This window comes from Lissotriton helveticus, chromosome 2_1, assembly GCF_964261635.1.
Source record: "Lissotriton helveticus chromosome 2_1, aLisHel1.1, whole genome shotgun sequence".
NCBI classification, from domain to species: Eukaryota; Metazoa; Chordata; class Amphibia; order Caudata; family Salamandridae; genus Lissotriton; species Lissotriton helveticus.
Window position 1 is genome coordinate 1,943,937,245 of NC_136059.1, and position 23,697 is coordinate 1,943,960,941.

Sequence of the window (23,697 nt, forward strand, 5' to 3'; positions counted from 1 at the left end):
TATTGATCTGTCACTAAAATCATACTCCCACCCACCCTAGCAGAAGGTATAGATCAAAAGACCAGCCCATTCGAGCCAATGGATGCCTTCATTTTAAGTGACTGCATTATGCCCCTGCACATTTACTCTTACATCTAAAAAATGGTTCCCAAAATATAGTTAGACGCTTGCACTTCCCAATCCTTATGTATAATAGGATTACATCTACTATTTTCAGATATCTCAAGACATTTATTGGAAATTATAATGTTCATTCTTCACTATAAAGCAACTTTGCTATATCTATCTATGCTACTGAAAATAAGCATAAGTCATTAGAGTAACTAGAGTGTATATGAAGAATTTTAGGTTGAAGCCCCCCCAAACCCCCTCCCCCTCCCACACAGTGTTGTAATTAGCGTTTCAACCCCTTGCATCTGATTTGGGAGAGCCCTCTAATATCTACTTGTGGGACTGAATCTACCCTATTAAAGTACTGTAGAAGCACTGTCTGTATGCAAATAAACCCCTCCCAAATCAAAGACCATGCTTACACCCACCGAAAAATAAACAGACGAAATTAGCTTTCTCATTTTACTTGATTTACCAGTGAATTAAAGTTCCTATAAATAGTAAAGTGTGATCACAAACTTTTAAAAATCAAGAAATGTTTTGAAATCTGAAATTTTGACTCATTATTCTGAAACAGATTTGGCAAATAATTAATCATGTGACAATCCAGCACAAATGAATAAAATAGAAAAAGCATGTTGAAGCAGCTGTTTCCAACTGAGCTGGACCTCTATTAACAAGTGGAAGTGCAGCTTCATGAAAATATTTCAATGCTTTTGCTGTTGACTTGTGAGGGACACCAAGCAATTACTAGTGGAACTGCACTTTCACAAAAGAATATTAATGCATTTGCATTTGACTTGTGAGACCCCTTGTGACGAATAGTGTAACTGCAGTGTCCTAAAAGCATGTCAGTGAACTTGCATTGTACTTTTGTGGGACAACTAGTAACGACTTGTGAAACTACACCTTAATGAAAGAATACCAATGTATTTGACTTGTGAGGGGCACCTAGTGTTGACTAGTGAAACTGAAGCTTTATATAAGAATGTCATTGCTGGGGCCGGGGCTTGCCTGAGCTCAAGATGGCCGCATTCAATCCGTTAGGAATCCTGCACCCGTTGTAAGTGAATCAACCCAAATCAGCAGGACAAGAAAGCGCTGTGCGCGAGATGTTTAACAAGTCTTTGCTCACCTTCCAGTACTGTGTTAACACAGAGGAAAGTTAATCTGCGAGACGGAGCCGGACTGAGGCCGAAAGGGGGCCGCCCGTACACAGTGAACAGAGCGACGTGCTGACTGCCTTGAATCGCCGGAACCCCGTCCTAATAGTGCAGATCGGAGGCAGTGCAGGTAGCGTTAAACCAGGCGAGTCCGCATGTTGCCACAACAATCCATTACTGCCTGACTGTGAGGCCCAGTGATCCAGAGCGCGGAGACGGAGCAGCAGAGTGTCTGCAGCGGAAGCGTGGACGGAGGCAGCAGCGGGCTGAGGACGCCGTCTATCGGTACTTCAGCTATGGCCGGTAACTAGCGACAACATTGCAGCAGGGTGGCGGCTGCTACAAATTGCCGGGCAGCCTCTAACGGAGCTTGAAGATGCGCCATCCAGAAGCGAAATACTGGGGAGCTCCGCCTCAACGCGGAGCGCTGGGAGTGGATTGAGGGCGTATTCCTTTTGGAGATTAGCGGACTGCCACAATAGCCGAGCTTGAGCAAAGCATTGCATGGCACGTCGGATTACAGTAAGCTAACTGCGGCACACTAAGGAGCAGAAATGACCAGGGCTGGATCAAATTGAGGGGCACATGAACTACCCTACAAAATGGAGATTGGTGGCACAGTGACGCAAGCCTAGGCAGAGGGGAGCCATAGATACACTGAAAGGCGCAGATGAGTGTCAAATTGCTAGGCAAATATACTGCATCGCACCATATGGAGTTGATAGTGTGGACTTCCTAACGCCCACACACGCCGTGTGGCGAATGTAGCAAAGAGCGGTAGAGGGGCACTAAGGACCACCGCGTGCAGCAGAGGCAAGATAGCGCAACCCGAAGGGCCTGCGTAGCACACCGACAAAGCGCACACAAAGCAGCCCTTGGTGGAAGTGATAGGAAGCAGTTTTGGATGCACGCCACTTACTACACAAGGCATCGTGAGATGGCCGCTAGGGAAACAACCGTTACAGCGCGGTCATAACACCGCAGTGCCATTACAAAGTGGATTTTAGAACGCAAGTCGTTACCACGACTTGCGCTGGAGGGCGCTCTAGACTAAGGAATAGTGTGATTTACTATTCCAACACCTTCCCTACTGTACGTAGGCTGGAGTTGGAATAGTAAATCATACTATTCCTAAGTTCAGCACCCTACAGCGCAAGTCGTGGTAACGACTTGCGTTGTAAAAGCTGCCTTGTGATGGTACTGCGGTGTTATGTACCCCGTTGTACCATCATACATCCGGCAGCTATGCAGGTTTGCTGATTAATCTGGGTAGCAAAGCACTGAAAGTCCATAACACTGTCAGGAGGGGGGCGTGAGAGAGAGTGCCATTGAGAGAGTGGAGAGTGTTCCAGAAACACATGCGAAGTAATATTATTATTATTATTAATTACATTTGTAAGGCGCAACAGCTCCCCAAAAACGGTTTCCCGGCAAAGTCATACACGTGCGCTACAGCAGTACTACCATTGGATACTTGAACGCTCAGAGGATAGTAAACATGGGGAAAGTTGACAAAACGCAACCCAAGATCAACTTCGAGCAGCGTAAGACACGAGGGAAAGAGACGGAAGGTGAACAAGACTCAGATCCATCAAAAGAAGGAGACAAGAGTAGTTAATATGTTTGCAGAGCTACAAGATGGCAAGATAGAATCACTGGCATACAGAATGTATTGTGTGACTGAAAGATTGGATAAACACGCGAACAATTGGATATGACAGAGAGAAGGGTGACAAAGGTAGAAGAAGCGCAAATAGAAACAGCGCAAAAACAAATGGCGAAGTTCCTACATGTAAGATAAGGCAGAAGATTTGGATGCGAGATCTAGGAGGAGCAACATCCGCATTATTGGACCACAGGATTCTACCCCAATGGGCAACATGGAGATCTATATGGAAAACTGCTGGTATCCCTCTTAGGTAGATAAATCTTCTCAGAGATGTGGAGCGTGTCCACCGATCATTGGGTCAGGGTCTCCCGCCGGGTGCTCCTCCGCATCCCATAATAGCGAAACTACTGTACTATAGGGACAGGGACGCAGCGCTAAAGGCAGCAAGAGATAAAAGGGACTTGCACCATGGAGGATCAACGATCTCCCTCTTCCCAGATTTTACCATGCGGGTGCAAGAAGCGAGGAGACAATTTGCCCCTCTGAAGAGACAGCTAAGGGAGCACCATCTGGAATATGTTATGTTATACACTGCTAGACTGTGAGTTAATATGCAAGGGTAATCTAGAATTTTTACTGACCCCAAAGTATTGCAATAAGCTCTCTAGTAATATGTAAAAGCAGGGAGACGAAACCCCCCAGCCAGAAGAGGAACAAGAAGATCCAGAGTAGGCAGAGACAAGAATAATTGGACAGATACTCCGCTATACCCAGTGTATGATTTGTTACAGGTTCATAAGGTTTGTGAAGATAAATGGTTAGACTTGTAGGAGATATGGCGGGCCCAAAGAAGACTTATTTAGGTTGAAGAGTGCTGATGGAAGCAGAAGGGGATACACTAGCAATTAGCATTGGTTAATGTCATGTACTTAGAAGCGAATGACTATAACGCAATAACATGTTAGAACAATAGCGAAGAAAACGGATGCTATCTATTTTCATGGCTTTTTTTTTCTTAGTAGTAGCAACAGTAACCGAATACAGTCACTTAGCTGATCAAGTGCGAGTGAGCAGGCAACATCTGCCCACGTGTGTTGACCACTGTAAGAAGGGCAGACAAATTAGGTTTATAAGTTGAGCAAAAATCGCTCAAACTTGTTGTTTTCAGAATGTGGGGATGGAGGGTGGGATTGGGACAAGCTATTAGACTATGCCAAGTTGTGGGGGGGATGGCGTGGGAGGGGTGTGTGAGTGAGGGGGATTGTTTGAATTATAATACGATATTTGATAGGACAACTCTCGAGAGGCAATGTGTAGTATATGCTGACAATGTAGAAACAATTAGATGGTGTAACAGAATTAATGGTAAATTACCAAGTACAAGTAGGAATGACGCAGAGACACAAGGATAATATAAAACTACTGACAAGGAATGTGCGTGGTCTAAACCTTCAGGAAATTAATGAAAGTGATGTCATACGTAGCTAGGCATGATATAGATCTAGCGTTGCTATTGGAAACACATTTGCCTGATAACAGTAGTATGCTTACGAACAGGAGGATACAAGGCTCTTACCATGCAGCAGGATTCACCACACATGCTAGGGGTTGCTAACGTGGGCTGGGCGGAAGTCAGGAATTCAGCTAGACAAATTGGACTCAGATCAGGAAGGCCTTCTGCCATAGTAAGAATTGGAGACGTAGTGACTGCCCCAATCACAATATCTAGAGGAATGTGTTGGGTATGCCCTCTATTGCTGCTGTTATATGCCTTAGTGGCAGAACTTCTTGCTTACGCTCTCCAGGAATACCATAGCCATAGAGGTATTAGATTTCCTGGATATAATCGAATTGTATCAGCTCATGCAGACAATACGCTATTGTATATAAGAGACCCGGAAACCAATATGTCACCGGTACTAAGAGAAGTGGTAAGGTATGGAGAAATGTCTGAACTGAAATCTACAATATTTCCGGTGACCCCGATGGTTGATCCCGTTGAACTTGAGTACCCACTACAATGGACTTCGGATCCGGTGCGGTATCTGGGTGTTAAGGTATACAGGGATTCTGACATAGTATTTACAGAGAATTACGGGAATTTAGTGAGCAACCTGGCGTATGATATAGAGCGCTGTTAGAACCGGCTATTTCTGGTAGGCTAAGGCTGACGCCAAAGCCAGACAGAAACACCATTCTAGTCAGGGCAAGGAAGTCACATGCCAAGATAACCCCTGCTCACCCTCTAGGTAGCTTGGCACGAGCAGCAAGGCTAAACTCGGAGGCGATGTGTAAAGCATTTGCGCCAGCGCACAACAGCAACAACATACTAGGCACACCACAAAAGGAACTCCACACAAGGTTATATTAAAATAACTTTTGTATTGTAAAAATCACATCAGATAGAAATCACACATGTACATGGTGCCAACTGGCACGGCAATATTCACAAGGGATTATTTACAAGACAGGGCCACATGGGCCACTGTCATAATCAGCACTTTTAGAAATAGAAATAGTACTTATAGAACTTAGAATAAAAGTGTATAAAATCACTGTAACACAAAGTAAGTTATAGATCACATCCAGTAACTACTGGGAACAGGTAAGTACCTCCTACGCAACCCTAAACACCTTAGGAGAATGTCACGCCGGGGACCAGGACCTCACTAGGACCACCTGTACTAAAAAGAACAACCACCTAAGTATCACACAGCATTTAGGGGTCTAAGCAAGAACACATTACCCATGATGTATGGAACACATTCAGAGGAGTAGTAAAGGAAAACCACCTAAGTATCACACAGCATTTAGGGGTCTAAGAAAGAACACATTACCCATGATGCATAAATATACATTCAGAGGAGTAGTAAAGAGAAACACCTAATGTATAAACCTACACATTCAGCGGTGTTAAGAATAAAGCACATGATGCAATACAAATACATTCAGAGGTACCAGAATACTACAGTAGCGCAAAAGTCACATGATGTCTAAAAACATTCAGAGGTGCAGGAATAACACATGATGCAAGGAAATACATTCAGAGGTGCAATAACCATACAATTGCGCAAAACCTCACATAAGCCACCAATCGTGGCAGTCCCTAGGCCAACTGACCTTGTTGGGGCTAGAACGCCCTGAGTCTCAATGTCAGGGGCCTAAACGAGGCAGGTGCCCACTACTTGCTGGGCACCTGGGAACACTCACAAGGGCCTAAACGCTGCAGCTGGCACTAAGTGCTGCGCAGCTGTGACTGGCCGGGCACCTCTGTGCCATCTCTATCCCTCTCAGGGACTCACTCTCCATCTTGCGCCTAAACGGTGCAGCTGCCCACTAATTGCTGGGCAGCTAGAGAATCCTGACAAACTGTGGCAGGGCCTTCAGTAGCCCCTCTGGCGAATTGCGCCACAGCGGGGGGAGCCACACAGGCTCGGCATCCAGTCCCCTCTCTGGAGCCCTCTAGCTCCTCAACAAAATACCCCCCCCTGAACCTAGCAGGCTCTTAACACAGTTAAGGGGTCGTTGGAGCCACACAGGCTCTGGCAGTACACGTGCCCAACGTTGGAGCCACACGGGCTCTGGGCATCACATGCCCCCCATGCGGGAGCCACACAGGCTCTGCGTCACGTTGGGGCGACCCGCTGCCAACCGGGGCCGCCCTTCCCGCACCACCATCTCTATGTGGGAGCGGTCCACTGCCATTCGGGACCGCTCTGGACCTTGTGCCCCCCACCGGCACCGCCAGCAGCATCACGGAGCCCCCAGCCCTCTCACTCACCGGGCTGTCTTCGGCGGGGCTCCTCCGCAGGGGCAGCAGGCGTCACGGGGATTCTCTGCTGGGGGGGCTGCCTCCTCCTTCCTCCGCCGGCGTCCTCTCTCCTCGGCTTCACCGGGGGTGGGCACCGACAATGTGCCCCACGCCTCCTCCGCTCTCTCTGCCAGGCTGGTTGGTGCCTGCGGGGCTCTCCCACAGCAATGGGAGCCCCGCACCGGCGGCACCGGCCGCCATCTCTCGCGCCTTCTCCTGTCTTCTTCCCCGGGCTGCGGGGGCGGGCACTTCCGGCCGGCCGCGCTGGGATTGGCCGGCCGGCCAACCGCTTCCGGGTCGCTGCGGGCAGCGCAGCGGCCCTTCTCCTTAGGCAGGCAGGCGGGGGCTGATTTCTCTTACGGTCAACCATTAAACAGCGCTCTCAAGCGCTGGGGGGAAACAAAGCGCTCCAAAGCGCTTAGAACACAGCTAGAGCGCTCCCAGGCGCCGAAGGAGATTTAAAGCGCTCCATGCGCTAAAGGGCAACACCACGCGCCCTCGAGCCCAAAAGTACAAATAAAGCGCTATCAGCGCTAAGAATCCAAATACAGCACTTCCAGTGCTAGAACAAAAATAAAGCGCTCTTTAGCGCTAGAGCACAATCCACAGCGCTAGAACAGCAGGCAGAGCGCTCCCAGGCGCTCAGGGGGAAGCACAACGCCTCCAGGCGCTAGAAATACAACTCCAGCGCTCTCCACAGGAAAATGCAGCTTCTCCATGCTGCAAAGGTCCCAGAGCTTCCCAGGGGGGCAAAGCCAAGTCCCCCCATCAGCCCAGGCAGGGCAGAGGGGTCCCCCAGGAGTCCAGGAAAGTCCATCAGGAGTCCAGGGGCTGGGCAGGACTCAGGGATTCCACTGAGCCCAATCAGCAGCACGCCCCTGGCAGATTCAAGTCAGAAAACAAGAACAAGACAAGAACATTTTGGAAGGGGACACAGCCCCTTCTTATACACAGAAAAGCCTTTGAAGTCTTTTGAAGTCTTTGTGTAAGCGGGCCCTGAGCCCTGGGTGTTTCTGGTTTCCCTCTCCTGTCAGCCTCAGGTCAGAGGTGACAGTGGGCCATCAGGAGGGAGAGCCAGCATGGTGGGCAGGCAGACACAGCCCGGCACATCTCCTCCCGCTTCCCTGATAGCAGATGTGGCCTTTCATCCTTGGGATGGCTCCGACCCCCTCCGGGGGTCCTGCAGCCCCTGTCCCACTCAAACCAGACAGTAAATCCACAAGCAGGCCCAGGCACTCCTGGGCCAGGCTCATCACCCAATCACGTGCCAGCAGACTCACTACACAAATATGCCAACTTCTAAAAGTGGCGCTTCTAGACTAGACACAACCATGCTGCATATACCATTACACAGCATTCATTCTCACGAGTTCACACATATCAAACTCGACCCTGCACTTCCCACGCATCAGGAATCTACCATGGGCATACATATTCCCCATTCATTCCTATGGGAGGGCAGGTCACTCACCACACATACACAGAGAGCACACGCACTTTACACTGTACCACAGTGAAAAAGTGCGCAGAGGCCTAAAATCACCAACCCAGGTTCCAGAAACAGGCTAGGAAAAAGCAAAAAAAAGTCTCGGGGTGAACCTGCCCAAAGGACCGGGTCCAACAAGCGCTGGATAAGACTGCCTTTGTCTCTGATGGGACGCGCGTCTATTTTGAAAATTGTAGTACTGCCAAGGTTCTTATTTCTTTTTGTGAACATCCCCATTGTACTCCTAAGACACTTTTGCAAGAAAGTTAGAATGCTAATGATTAAACTAGCTTGGGCAGGGAAACAGGTGAGAGTTAGGTGGGACATTCTCATATTGCCCCATTCGATGGGTGGACTGGGAGCACCAGATCTGGACCAATACTACAGAGTGGCGCAAAGCTCACATGCACATGTTAAATGTTATGTTAAATGATACTTTTTAAGCGCGCTAACACCCGAGGGTTTCTTGGCGCTGGCTGAAGGGACATGTAGGTGAAAACAGAAAAAAATTATTCAGAAAAAGTAAACAGAAAAGTCTTAAGGAGTTTCCTGAACTGAAAAAGGGAATTGCTGGATTTGATGGTCAGGGGAAGGGAGTTCCAGAGTTTAGGGGCAAGAAAGGCAAATCGACGACCTCCAAATTTATTAAGTTTAAATTTGGGGATAACAACCAAGTGAAGGGAGGCTGAGCGGAGGGAAAGTGCTGGTTGATACAAAGTGACCAAGGATTTTAAAAAAACAGGACAGGAGCAATGAAGGGATTTGAATACCATGCAGCCCATCTTGAAGGCTGCTCTCTCCTTCACTGGCAGCCAATGAAGCTTGCTGAGCAAAAGCTTCGCAGATTGCCACCTAGGGATCTTAAATATGAGGCGGGCTGCCTGGTTTTGTACGACCTGGAGGCGGTGCAAGAGGAATTGTGGAAGTGCATAATAGAGGGAGTTAGAGAAGTCAAGGCGCGATATGACAAGGGACATGACGACCTGACACAGAGCCGCATGTGGAAGTAGGTGCCTGATCTTCCGGATTTTTCGGACTTGGAACATACACGAAGAAATCGTGGCACCCACTTGAGCTTTGAGTGACAATTCGGCGTCGATCGTCACCCCCAAACTCCTAACGGCCTTGAGTGGTGTAGGGGGGGGACCCAGGTCGGGGGGCCAGAACTGCGGACCCCAATATGCGGCACTGGAGCCAGGGAGGAGTAGCTCAGTCTTTCCAGGGTTAAGTTTTAACTGGTTCAGATTCATCCATTGATGGATATGAGTCATAACGGCGTGGAAGTTGTTAGTTGCCTGAGCAGAATCGAGTGGAAAGACGAGCTGCAGATCATCAGCATAATTGAAGACGGTAACGTCCCAATTATGGAGGGAGTGGATTAAAGGGCGAAGATAAAGATTAAATAATAACGGGGAAAGTGAAGAACCTTGGGGGACACCACAAGTAATGGGGGATTTTGATGCAGTGAAGGGACCAAGGCGTACAGCTTGTGATCTTCCTGTCAAGAATGATTCCACCCACCTAAGGGCTGAGCCCTGGATGCCAGCTTGTCCGACACGGTGGAGAAGGATGTCATGATCCACCGTGTCGAACGCGGCAGACCGGTCCAGAAGGACCAGAGCCTGTGGTCTCTTGGCATCTGCATTCCCTCTCAGAGTGTCCATAACTGCCAGGATGACAGCTTCCGTGGAATGGGTCGGTCTAAAGCCGGCCTGATTGAACTCAAGGAAGCAGGAACTCTCGATGAAATTGGAGAGACACCAGGTGACATGGGCTTCAAGGAGTTTTGACAAATAAGGCAGCAAGGATATTGGGCGATAGTTAGAGGGTTCAGCAGCATCAGCCCCTGGTTTCTTCAGGAGAGGCACAAGAGTGGCTTCCTTGAAGGAACCAGGGACTGTGCCAGAGGTAAGGGAAGCATTCAGGAGGGGTAGTATACATTCAGGCAGCTTAAGGCAAACATCACGCAGTACCGCGGGAGGACAGTGGTCGTCCGGGGAGCCGGATTTTACACGGATGGCTAATTTCGCCAGGGTAGGAGGATCTAGGGTGGGAAGCAAAGTGAGAGATAATAGATTGTCCGGGAGGGTGTCCAAGGATAATGGCGGCTGTAGGGCAGGGGTGATAGAATCTTTTATTTTGATAATTTTTTTCGATGAAAAAGAGGTTGAGGGCATCGCAGGTCTCTTTGGTCGGGGTTTGGGCTGGGAGGGTCCTGTCGTCCGTGGTCAGTTCGTTCATGATCCTGAACACCTCACGGGATTTGTTGGTGGCTGAGAGAATTCTGTCGGAAATATGCTCCGATTTGGCTGAAAGGATAGCTGATTTATATTCTCTTGCCTAGATACACCCCATATGTATATTGAGAAAATGTTATTGGCCCCTTTGCCGCTCCTGGCATTGATGTTTCAGGTCCCCACACGTAGGACTGGAGTGCAAAACTCTGTGAATGCTATCATACATGCTTGGCACTTCGTGCTTAAACAACAAACTGGAGCAATATTGTATTCACCCATTACCCCGATAGGATGGTGCAGTTGGCTTTCGGTCTGCAAGGAACCGGCAGTGGTAAATGCTCTCAGATTGGTAGGCATTCAGGAGATAGGAGACTTGTTTATAGATGCAAGACCATGTGAATGGTCAGAGATTGAAGCGCAGGGACACCCAGGCACACCGCTTGTGAGATTTCACCATCATAGGGTACGACATGCGCTGAAAGAACAGGTAGGGGATGAATTACTGGAGCCGCCGGAAGTTGCTGCCCTAACATATGTACTGCGCTCAGACTCCCCGGCTAAGAGGATCTCATAACTATATGATATCACAATAGGATATCAGAAAAACCTCTACACGAAAGCCAGACTGGAGAGGCAGGGTGACCTGGGTGTGCAAATAGACAACGATATGTGGAAATACAGTTGTGAAAACACGAAGCGAATATCATTAAATGGGAGAGACGGATTAATTCAGTTCAAATTTCTCAATAGAGTATATTATTTATACTCCAGAATGCTTGCACCTTTATGGCTTAAGAGAGACAGCGAGCTGTGACAAATGTGGAATGTCACCAGCAGGTTTTATGCATTTAGCCTGATTATGCCCAGGGATTGCAGAATCTAGGAACAAATATTTAGGAAAATAGGTGCTATGATCAATATGGAGCTAACCTTGGATCCCATGCTGGCATTTTTAGGGTACTTGAAATGACTACTCAAGAAGGTAAGAAAGCTGGTGGATAAGGGGCTACTACTGGGGAAGCGCCGAGTGGCGATTAATTGGTCAAGGGGCCGACTCCCAAAATGGCTAACTGGGAAAATTATCTGATGTACTGCAATACACAAACAGAGTTATACATACAATTGCTGCCCCCACCCCCCCAGAGTCGCACTAAGATCTTCTGGAATTTATACCATAGTTATGAGATGGCACGGAAAGCTGCTGCTCCAACTCTAGATGATCCACTTTGAAGGCACATAAGAGGGTTACAACTCTGGAGACAAGGAGTGCTAATAAGTTAGCTACAAACGGTGTAACTGAAGAAGATTATGACACATGTATTAGAAAGTAACTAATGGAATAGTGAGAGCATGTTTTGAGGCACAGATAAGATGCAAATTATTATATGTGTACCTTAGAGGGTGGGAATGTTGAAAAACGAATGGTAAACGAATAAGGTGGGGAATAGAAGCTACATTGGTTAAAGGATGTTGTGGGCTTTTTCCTGTATAACCCAGATACATTGCTGTTGATGTGGATAGCTTTGTTCAATTATTGTACTTATGGTGCACATTGCTTCAATGACGATGTTATCATTTAAAATAAATAAATACAAATTAATTAAAAAAAGAAATTAATTGATGTTACATTTGTCTTGTGAGGTACACCTAGTAACCAACTGCAGCTTCATGAAAGTGTTTCAATGCTTTTGCATCCGACTCAAGAGGGAACTCTAGTAACGCCCTGAGGAACTTCAGCTCTAGTAAAGAATTTTGACGATTTAGCATTTGACTCTAGAGGACACTGTGTATACACACACATGTACATATACACACACACACACTCTTTCTCTCGCTCTCCCCCTCTCCCTCTTCAGACAGGGCTCACAACGTCACTCCAGGAATAATGTGATAAATCACAGATTTTATTAATCCATTACATATTAGGGGAAATAAAAGAAATAAATAAATTGCTGACCTCCTTGAGTAACACGTTGTTGACGGCCTCCTCATCACAGAAACTTGGTTCTCCCTTACATCTTTGCACATCTTAGACATCCTTCTTCCTACAGCATCCATAGTATGGACAATGCACATCAGAAGGAGGAGGCATCGCTTTCATCTATAATTCCTTCAAACGCCCAGTGCCAGGAAACCTGGCCTTCTTGCCACCCATAGATATACTGCGACATAGCTCCGAGCCTTGTACCCCAGACACCACAACAATTGCTGCAACGCATCTTCTTAACTTACAGCCGGACTGTTTACTTGCCACTGCTGGCTCTTCGCCTGCAACTCAGGACCTCCAGCCCTCATGGAAACTGTCATTACACCCACCTCACCGACTACGACCTCCCCGGACCTATTACACTGCTTCCTGCTAAACATCCGATCACTCTGCAACCATGTCATAGAAATCTAGGACACCATCACCACACTCACCTGTGACATTATGTTCTTCACAGAGACCTGGCTCAACCTTTCCTCCACCCCGACATCGCCACTGCAACCTCCATTGGTTATAAGATGGTACACTGTGACCACACCAGCAAACACAGAGGAAGCATTGCCATCATCCACAAGGAAATCTGTTACACCACCACCGAAGTTGACACCACACTGGTCATGGAACATCTCAACTTCCAACTCCAGACCAACTCCGACTTCAAAACTACCAACAGAGGCACCCTCCCCTACAGACCCGCAGGACCACGTCCCGGCTTTTGCGATGCCATCTCTTAATTCATCGCCATTGACTTCAAGCACTAAATCTTCCTCGTTGACTTAAACTTCCACCTCGAAGACCCCAAAGATGCAAACTCCACCAACCTCCTGGAAAGCATGAGCAACATCATCCTCACCCAACTGATCTCCAACCCCACACATAGCGCAGGACACATGTGCGACCCGATCTTCATTGCCAGTGAGTAAAGTACAGTCATGTCACCTAACTCAATTGGACCGACCACACCATCGTCCACTTCACCATTGCAGGATCCCCATGCCCCACCACCTGGCCCCCCAGCTCAATACACCGTAGCTGGAAGAAAATGACAGGGACTCAATGGAAGGACGCCCTCAACAACACCCAGCCCTACCCCGCAACCAACTTTGGACAGGCCATCCAGTATTTTTTGCCTGGATCACCAAATGTGGCAACAGTCACCTCCATCAAGCCAGTTAAGAGTCAGCACATCCACCAAAGAAGCCAGTTGGTATACACCAGAACTCAGGACAAAGAAATGCAACTGCAAACGGCTAGAAGGAAGATGGCGTACCAACAGAGATGCCTCCGACACTGTCTCTTTTCATGTTGTTTAGAAAAACCCCTAAAAGACACAAAAAGAAGTGCCCTAGCAAAGCCAGGCTTCAACCATAGCAAAGGAACTTTTCAGCACTAACAGAGTTCTCCTACCTGCCAGTCACCAGAACACTATCTCCCCTTCCCAAGAACTCTGCAACATCTTGGTGGACTACTTCCACAACTAGATGTCCACCATTTACAGTGACTTTCAAACTCCAGCCCACCGACCTCTACAACCTCCTCACACAAACCAATTCCAGCCACAACCACCCACTCACTGCATTGGAACAGATTACCACACAGAGAATCACAGCCATCAAGAACTGCATCCACTCTGCAGCATCCACGGACCTCTGTCCCCACCACTACTTCAACCTCAGAAGCAAGGTAATCAGTTGCAAACTAATCTTCATTTTCAATGCATCCATCACCACAGCCACCTTCCCCAACGGATGGAAACATGCAGATGTCAGACCACTCCTCAAGAAACCCTCCGCTGACCCTAGCAAACCCAATAATATCCGTCGCATCTCTCTGCTCCCCTTCCCCACCAAAGTGTTTGAGAAGGACATCAACCTCCAACTCACTGAACACCTAGAGAGAAATAACCTGCTGGACACCTCCCAATCTGGTTTCCACACCAACCAGAGCACCGAGAGCACACAGATGACATCAGAACCCTCCCCCACCAGGGTGAATCAGCGGGCCTGATCCTCTTCGACCTCGCAGCAGCGTTCGATACAGTATCCTACCACACACTCAAGAGACTCCACCAATTGGGATACAGAGAGACGCCCTCAAATGGATCGCATCCTATCTCACAGGATGAACCCACAGAATCCGCATACCACCCTTCACTTAGCAACCCGAGAGCACTACCAGCAGTGTCCCTGAAGGTTCATCCCTCAGTCCCACCTTGTTCAACACTTACATGACACCCCTGACCGACATCATCAGAACCCATGGCCTCAACATCATATCCTACGCAGATGACTCCCAGCTCATCCTCTCACTATCAGCAGAACCCCTCCACCACTAGGACCAACTTCCACAACTGCATGACTAGTGTTGCCGACTGCCTGAAGCTCAACATGGACAAGACGGAAGTGTTGATTTTCGGGATCGATACCTCCTGTGAAACAACAGCTGGTGGCCCTCCAAATTGGGCCACACACCGACAGAATGTGCCCGCAACCTTGGCATCATCCTGGACAGCAAACTCACCATGAAATACCACATCAGTGCAGTGTCCTTCTCCTGCTTCCACACCTTCAGCATGCTCCCAAAGATCTTGAAATGGCTCCCTGTCAGCACCAGAAAAACTGTCACTCAAGCCCTAGGCACTAACTGGCTTTATTTCGGCAACAAGGTCTATGCAGGAATTACCACCCAAATCCTGAAGTGACACCAGACGATACAGAACTCAGCTGCCAGACTCATCCTCAACCTCCCCAAAAGAACTCACAATCCCCCCCACCTTTAGAACCTCCACAGGCTCCCCATCCAGAAAAGATGGCAATTCAAGATGCTGATGCATGCCTACGAGGCCCTCCAAGACTAAGGACCAGCATATGTCAACCACTGCCTGAACTTCCTCACACTATCGTGACACCTGCGCTCTGCCTCCCTCTCACACGCTCCCCGCATCCGCCAAAGTTACAGTGGAGGACGATCTTTCTCCTAACTCACCACCAAGTACTGGAACGGCCTCCCCCTGCACCTCTGAACATGATCCTCTCTCCCAGAATTCAGAAGCGACCTCAAGACCTGGCTTTTTAACTGATCCCAGCGAGAACCTAGCACCTACATACCCTTGCGTGTGGCTAACAGCGCTCTACAAATCCTAATTGATTGATTGATTGATTTAAGACTGTGTTTCTCTTGTCATAACTTGTGTGTGTGTTGCACCTATGAACTAGAGGCCTGCAGTCCAGCCCACTTTTACCCTGACGGGTTGGTGCTTCAAGCAAAAACAACAGATGATGGACGGAATGCCAAGGGTATGTCCAGATGTGGGTGCCTTGTTCACTGTGCCTATGAATTTAAGGTAGCCTGGCTGACAAGGGGTGATACCCTGAAACCAGTCCCAGGACTCTTGTATATGGTACAGGGAGGACCTTACCTGGCAGTTTGGGTTGACTTTTCCATGAGGAGCAGGGTCAAGACTAATTTGCATATGGCTGGGGCCAAACTGGGGAGGAATAATGAGCAAAAGAACAAGGCATTAAACCCAGATCTCTTGACTGGGGGTGAGTGGTTGAAAAGTTTCAGCATTCCATCCATCATCTTGTGTTTGCACGGTTGGTGCTTTAGAAATGCATTCTTCTTTCCAAATATGGTGTCACTTTTTTAAACGTTAGTCCTTTGTGCTCCTTGTGTTCTTTTCTCTGCCCAATTACAGCATGCAAGAACACGCCATATCCTCCAGCATTGTGGTATTCTAAAGGCCTTGCTGACAAATGATTCATTCACAGACAGTAAAGTAAATGGAAGGGAAACAGAACTTCGGAGGACGTTGTAATACAGAGGATCCCTAGCGCAACACGCAGACAGCTCATCACATCAGCCAAAGCAAAGTACTCTACCATCACTGTTAGAAATTGTGTTTCTAGTTGGCATAGGTATGCATCCTGTCCAAGTTGGAATCACAACTCTAAGCAGGGTAAGCTATATACATACTAAAAGATAACCAGAGCACAGAGCAAATAGGCTTCTCTTAGGTGGCAATGTGTAAAGTATTTGTGCAACACACACAGTAACACAACGAAAAGACCACAAAAAGACTCCACACCAGGTTAGAAAATAGACAATTTTAGGAATAAAACAAGACCAAAACAACAACAATTCAATAAGTAGAACTAGAGTTAGGAATTTCTAAAGAATATTTTGAAAATATATATCTTGGAGTCTTAAAGCACCAACCGAAGATATCTGGTCCCACTTGACTGTGATGAATCCAAAAGTACAGGCCGACCGCGGCAGAGCGCGGGTCGATAAAGGGACCAGCCTTGGCCCGCTGAAATCAGTACCTTCGGATGGGTGCTGCGTTAACGCAGAGGACGAGATGCGAGGAGTAGGGAGGCGATGTGTTGCCGTGGATCCAAGGGATTCGTAGGTGATGCATCGTCATCAAGCTGCGCACTCTGGGAAAGCCTCATAATCGAGCAGCACTGGAGATGGGCAATACATCGTTGAGCCATGCACTCAGGGAATATTCAGCACTGAGCAGTGCTAAAGACAGGTGATGCATCGTCGTTGGTTAGAATGCGCAGGGTCAATCAATGCAACGGATATGATGCGTCGACGGTGAGATTTGCAGCAGATAAAACCTCACTTCCTAGGGCCCAGGACTGGATTGTCAGCACTTTGCAGGGCAGGACTCATAGAGGGCAGAGACCAGGTGCTATTGCAGGACTGTAGGAAGTCTTTGATGTCCCTGAGACTTCAGAACAGGCGGATAGCCAGCATGCCATTGGAGTCACTCTGGGTTAAAGTGAGATGGGTTTGTTCCTTTTCCTCAGCTGGGCAGAGGTTAGCAGGGCAGCACAGCAGAGCATACAAACAGCTCTTCCAGAGTGGCAGTCCTTGTAGCATCACAGCAGTCCTTCCTCTTGACGGAGTTCTTCACAGGTCCAGTAGTGTCTGATTTGGTGGGGTCAGAGACCTTGTACTTATATCCAGGTGTGCCTTTAAATTGGCGTTGACTTCAAAGAAGGGCCTCTGAAGTGCACAAAGGTAATTTCTTCTCAGCCCTGGCTCCAGACTATCAGTAGGGGGTAATACGCCCTTTGTGTTGGGACAGGGCACTGTCTATTCAGGTGTAAGTATTAGCCCCTCCCTCCCTCACTTCCTGCCCAGGAAGAACCATCGGAATGCAGAAGAATACACACCTAACCTTCCTGTGTTTGTGGATGTCTAGAGAGAATTCACAAAGTGTAGCTGTCACCCACCCCAGACGTGTATTGGAGACAGGCTGCAGGCACACAGAGCTGTAAGAGCAGAAAAATGTCCACTTTCTAAATGTGGCATTTCTAAAATAATAATGTTAAATTCGGCTTTACCAGTAAAGAGAATTTATCATTACATTCCAAAAATACTAAACATGATGGAGCTACTCCTTTCTAATCAGGAATTACAGCTTAAAAGAGTATTAAGGGTTTCCCAATGCTAACCTATGAGCGGAGTAGGCCTCACAGTAATGAAAAACAAATGTAGTTGTTTTTTCCTACCAGGAAATGCAAAATTTAAAAGTGCATGTCATACCTTTTGCTTGTACAGCATCCTGCCCCATGGGCTACCCAGGGACTTACATGTAATAAAAGGGGAGTTTAAGGCTTGGCAAAGGATTCTAAATGTAAGTTGAAGTGGCAGTAAAACTGTACAGGCAGGCTCTGCAGTGGCAGGTCTGAGATATGTTTATATGACTACTTGTGTGGGTGGCACAATCAGTGCTACAGGACCACTATTCGCATTTAGTGTACATGCCCTGGGTATGTGGTATATCACTTTACAAGGCACTTACAAGTAAATTAAATTTGACAATTTTGTATACACCAATGCCCCAATGTTTAGGGGAGAAGCACATGCACTTCAGCACTGGCCAGCGGTGGTAAAGTGCTCAGAGTCAAAAGGCCAACAAAAAGAATCCGCAAAAAGAGGAGGTAAGCTAGCAAAATGTTTAGGGAAAGACCACACTGAGGCTGACAGGTCTAACAGCCACCATCCTTGAAGCCACCAGCAGAAGCGGAATGCTGTTCAAGACAATTAAGCACTGCAGCAACTTCCTGCCAGACCCACCTATTACTCCACAGAAAAGTGCATTGCCATTAGCCTCTTCAGTTAAAAAAATACATGTCAGACTGCACAGTGACGATACAAAGCCTACTTCGTGTTTCACACCCACCCCTCCCTGTGGAATCCTGCAAAGGTCAGCCATCAAAGCCTTATCTCTCCCAGATCTTGTGGCCATACTCCTGCCCATCAAAGCCACTTCTTATGAAGATGATGTCATATCTTCCTTTAACAAAGTTCTCTCTGAGTATGCTCTCTTATTCCCACTTTCAATACCTCCCTCACTCAGGGCATCTTCCCAAAATCTCTTAAGCCTCGTAAGTTTCTCCTACTCCTTCAGAAACCTGCACTAGACCCATATGACCCAACTATCAGCCCTTTACTCACCTACAGTTCCATCACCAAGATCATTTAAAAAGCAGACTTTGTTCAACTCCAAGATGACATCAATGCTAACCATCTCCTGCATGACTACCAGTCTGGTTTCAGATCATGTTGCAGCACAGTCATAAACCTAAAACTGGTTTTTATACAAGTAGTTTTTTTGAATCAGCAAAATAATATTCTGAGCCGCCATTCAATGTGAAAAAGATAAAGAAACAATATAAGAGACTAACCACTTCAGCTCTATAAGTGATTTAAATTTTTCACTGTGTACGCTGTCATATCACATCACTGTACACGATCTATATACAATTGGCAAGTACAGAGATACATAATGCAGTCAAAATGCAAAGAACAAGAGTGCTCAGTGTCCGGGTGTGGAAAAAACACATACAAGTAATCAGGTCATGATTATACAAGAATCATCTTTCAAGTATGTGTTTCTTGAAACACACATATAGTGAAATGTTTAAATGGCAATTTATTTCAGCCAGTAACTTTTAGTGTGCAGTGTGGTCGACGATGTTTGAACTTGTATGAAATGTGGAGTAATCTTCAGGACAATGTGGTGGTAGTTGGGACCCGAGTTCTAGAGGTCCATAATGGTCTCCAGAGAAGCAGTCACGCACGGATGACACCACATTGTGAAGAATGAATAAAAAAAGGGAAAACAAATTATTCACTTGGATGAGAGGGTAACCATCCGAGCTCTCTGTGAAGTGCGCCGAGGAACAATTAAGCTCTTAAAATTGGAATTAGAGGAGCCAGAGCACAATCAAAAATCTCACACCGGCCACATCAGTTCAGCGTGCAATGTCGGCAGTGCGGGTTACCATCACGGTCTGGAAAGCATAGACATCGTAGATGACACCTTCTTGACCACAAATGAAGGTGACCCCAGCTTCCTGTTATTGCTGGACCTCTCAGCTACTTTCAACATATTCGATCATCCTACCCTAATATACACCTTCGAGTCGAAAATAGGATTCCCTGGCAATGTCCACTGGTTCTCCGCCTAGCTTTCCACATGTGCATCTCCAGGGCAGAAAAGATCCCTATCACATGTGCAGTCCCCCAAGGTTCCATACTCTCTTCTGTCATCTTCAACCTTAACATGGAGCGCTTGGTGCTCTACTCACAGATAACTGCATTAAGATTCATCAATATGCTGATAATATCAACTTTGCTTGAAAGTCTCCTCTACATCAGACTTCTACGCCCAAAACACCGCTTGCACATCATCTGGGCCTGAAGCTCATTCCAACCAAGACAGAATTCCAATTATTTGCCAAGAAGCCCCAATAAGGAACAGTAGAAATCTGGATCAATGACATGAACCTTGATGGCGTCAACCCCCAACTGTCACTGAATGCCAAATTACTTGGCTTCACCCTCGCCCGCACCCTCTCCCCAAAGGAACACATTGCCTAAAAACAAAGATGCCCTGGTACCAGCTCTCACTTCTAACGAAAGTCAAACTATTTTTTTCCAGAAAGTGACTTCTGAGTTGTCCAAGCCCTTGTACTCTTTAATCTGGATACTGGCAATGCCCTACTCTATGGCGTCCCAGACTCGACACTGGAACCCATAAAGTGCTTCCTACATGCTGCAGTACGTGGTGAAATATTATCACATGACCCCCACCCAGATGGAGCTCTATTGGTACCCTTTGCAAGCTCACATCATTTTCGAAACCATCTGCTTCATTTACAAAGCCATTACAACTAGGGCCCCCACTTATTTTGCAGGCAAGTTCACCATCCCTAGTGGTTCTTGGCACACCCAGAGACAGAGCACCACCAGACTGCAGACTAAGAATAGTAAAAAAAAAAAGACCAATCAAGACAGCATAACTTTTCCTTTAATGAACACCTGATCTGGAACAGTATTCACACAGCCATCAGGACAGCTCCAAAGCGGCTCCAATTTAGAAAAGAGTTGAAAACTCACCTGTTCACAGAACACTACTCAACCATGTATTAACCACTGGCAGCTCAGTTTCCTCTTTTATTTCTCGCTGACTTAAAGCTTGCCTTTTATCATGTAGAGGTCTCTTCTGCCTTTTGGCTAAGTTCCCGGTATCAAAATACCATATACATACATATATTCCGATACCAAAATCTGCACCAGTCCCTTCGATATCCTGATGCAACCATAGTCGTCGGAGGATTTTCCACCTAAAGTGGTACCAGACTCTGAACCAAACTCGTCCTGACCTTGTCTGAGGCCGTGTCATGAATCCATTTGGTAAAATATAACTTTATAAAAATGATAATGTTTGTATGCTAAAAGTTTTATATGCTCCATGTTTTATCATACTCAACATTTTAACATTTTTAACTCTATTGTCTTGTAATGTAAGTACCTGTATCTTTTATGACATTTGTTGCCGAAATAAAGATTTTTGATGATAATGATGATGAATCCACTTTAGTGCCCCTCTCCGTATTCAGTCTGACTCCGATAAAACATTGCCTTTTCCACAGAGCCCCTCCTAGGTACTCCTTTAACTTGTTGGTTATCAGTCAGCCTTTTGGAAATAACAGTGGAGATGATCGGGCTGAATTTTCCCTTCCTATTATGATGACAACAATTTGTACATACACCTACAAGGGGCCAATAGGTTGGACATTTGGTAACCCATCTAGTCCCCCGGTTCACCTACAGAAGAGTGTACATCCTTTGCCGTTGTGACAAGGCGTGTAGCTAATGTCCTTGATCTACAGCTCCCCTCCATGGAATTCAAAAATAATGTTCTCGCAAAGATACTTCAGACTGTGCAGGCTTCCTCTTTTACCTTTGAATGAAGCCATCATGGATGTGTGAAGAATCTGTTGAGACCTATGTGACTTCTCTACGCAAAATAGGAGCTACATGCAAATTTGAAGGCTCTCTGGAGGAGTGAATTTGTGATCAGTTCATGCTAGGTTGTAATTTAGAGAAAATAAAAGATGAGCTTTGGCAAAAGGATGATCCTAAATTGGATGAGGTAGTTTCTATCGCCAAAAGGATAGAGTACTCTCTCGCTTGTGCTGAACTAATCAAAAAAGAAAAAACTACTTCTGAAGCGAAAGTACTCTATGTCACTAAAAGACAGTCTTATAACAAACCTACGTCTAAGCCTACTTGGAAACAACGTGATTCCATTCCTTCTTCTACCTCTACTAAGTCCAAAGGTGCCGTCGAGATTAAATGTTATCGATGTAATGCCCTTGATCACCTAGCTAATGATAAATCTTGTCCTGCACTTGCTTCATTATTGCCTCAACTGTGGGAAAGTTGGTCATTTTACAAAGGCTTGTAGGTCACAAAAGAACAAGAAAGGCAGACGAGTTAAAGAAGTATCTCTTGAAGAGGAAAGTGACTTTGACTGTAATGAGTTGGATTGTGAAGTCTCCTTACTTAGCTGCAATAAAAAGTGTAAAGGTCCCATAGATGAGGTACAGGTCAATGACTGTAAAATCAAAATGCTTTTTGATTCTGGGGTGAAGATTTCTCTCATACCTAAAGTCTTCTTTGAGAGAAAGCTCTGTGGCAAAGTAAAGATATATAGGCCTGATAATAAATCACTAGCTAATGGCGGTCAACCAATAAAATTATTGGGGTACTTCTTAGGCGATATTGAATACAAAGGGAGACTGACTGCTGGAAAAATTTACATCTCTTGTAGAGGTGATAGTATAATCAGTTGGTTCCATCAAGCTGACCTAGGGGTATCTTTGGTTCAAGGTGGAGAGCCCTGCATCATTCTCAGAGACATTTTACCAAATTCAGGCTTATTGAATAGAGATATCATTCATAATTCTGACTCATTGAACACAGTGTCATGCTCTAATGATTCATTTCCTGCTAGGCGTTCTGAATTCTAACAGGTTTTCAGCAATAAGTTGGGTTGTCTCTCTGGTTATACACAAAATATTACACTAAAACCAGATGCTGTTCCAGTCATGTGCAAAGTACGCAACGTGCCTTTGGCAATGCAAGAGCCAATGTGCTTCGAATTAGAGAAGTTAAAAAGTGAAGGTATCATTATTGAGACTGAAGCATGTGAATGGTTGGCTCCGGTGGTTTTGGCCGAAAGGCTTCTGGAGAGGTACGCTTGTGTGTGGATCTTCGTGCCCTTAATCGAGAGGTTGTAGCCGACCAATATCCCCTACCTAACATCTCTATGATGTTAACCCAGCTTGGTGATGCGTGTGTGTTCTCATCTCTTGATCTTAGGGCAGCCTTGTTCAAATCAATGAGACTTCCATTAATCTCACATCTTTTATAACTCCGTTTGGAACTTATAAGTTCACACGGCTGCCGTTTGGATTAATTTCCGCAGCCTCCGTGTTTCAAAGGGTCATGGAGGATGTCCTGAATGGTATCGATGGGGTTAAGATATATGAGGATGACGTGCTGGTTCAAGGATCTTCTCAAGAAGAGCATGATTTGAGACTGAGGGCTGTTCTGGAGCCTTTTGCAGAAAGAGGTTTCACTCTGAGAGAGAATAAGCGAGAATAAGTGCAAGTTCAATCTTGCGGAGGATCGCCTTGTTAAAAACATAAATGAACTTTCTGTTCCACGGTCAAGAGATTAGCTTGTCACCTTCTTAGGGATGGCAGAGTATTACAATACATAATACATTTGTTCCACGTTTTGCATGTCGAACTCCCAACCTAAGGTCTCTTTTAAAAAAAAGGAATGAAATTTGAGTGGTCTCCTCAGTGTCAACTTGAATTTTACTATATCAAACAAGCCCTTAATTATGCTCCTTCTCTTCAGAGCTTTGACATCTCATCTAGCTCAGCGCTTGTTACCGACGCCAGCTCAAGCGGCT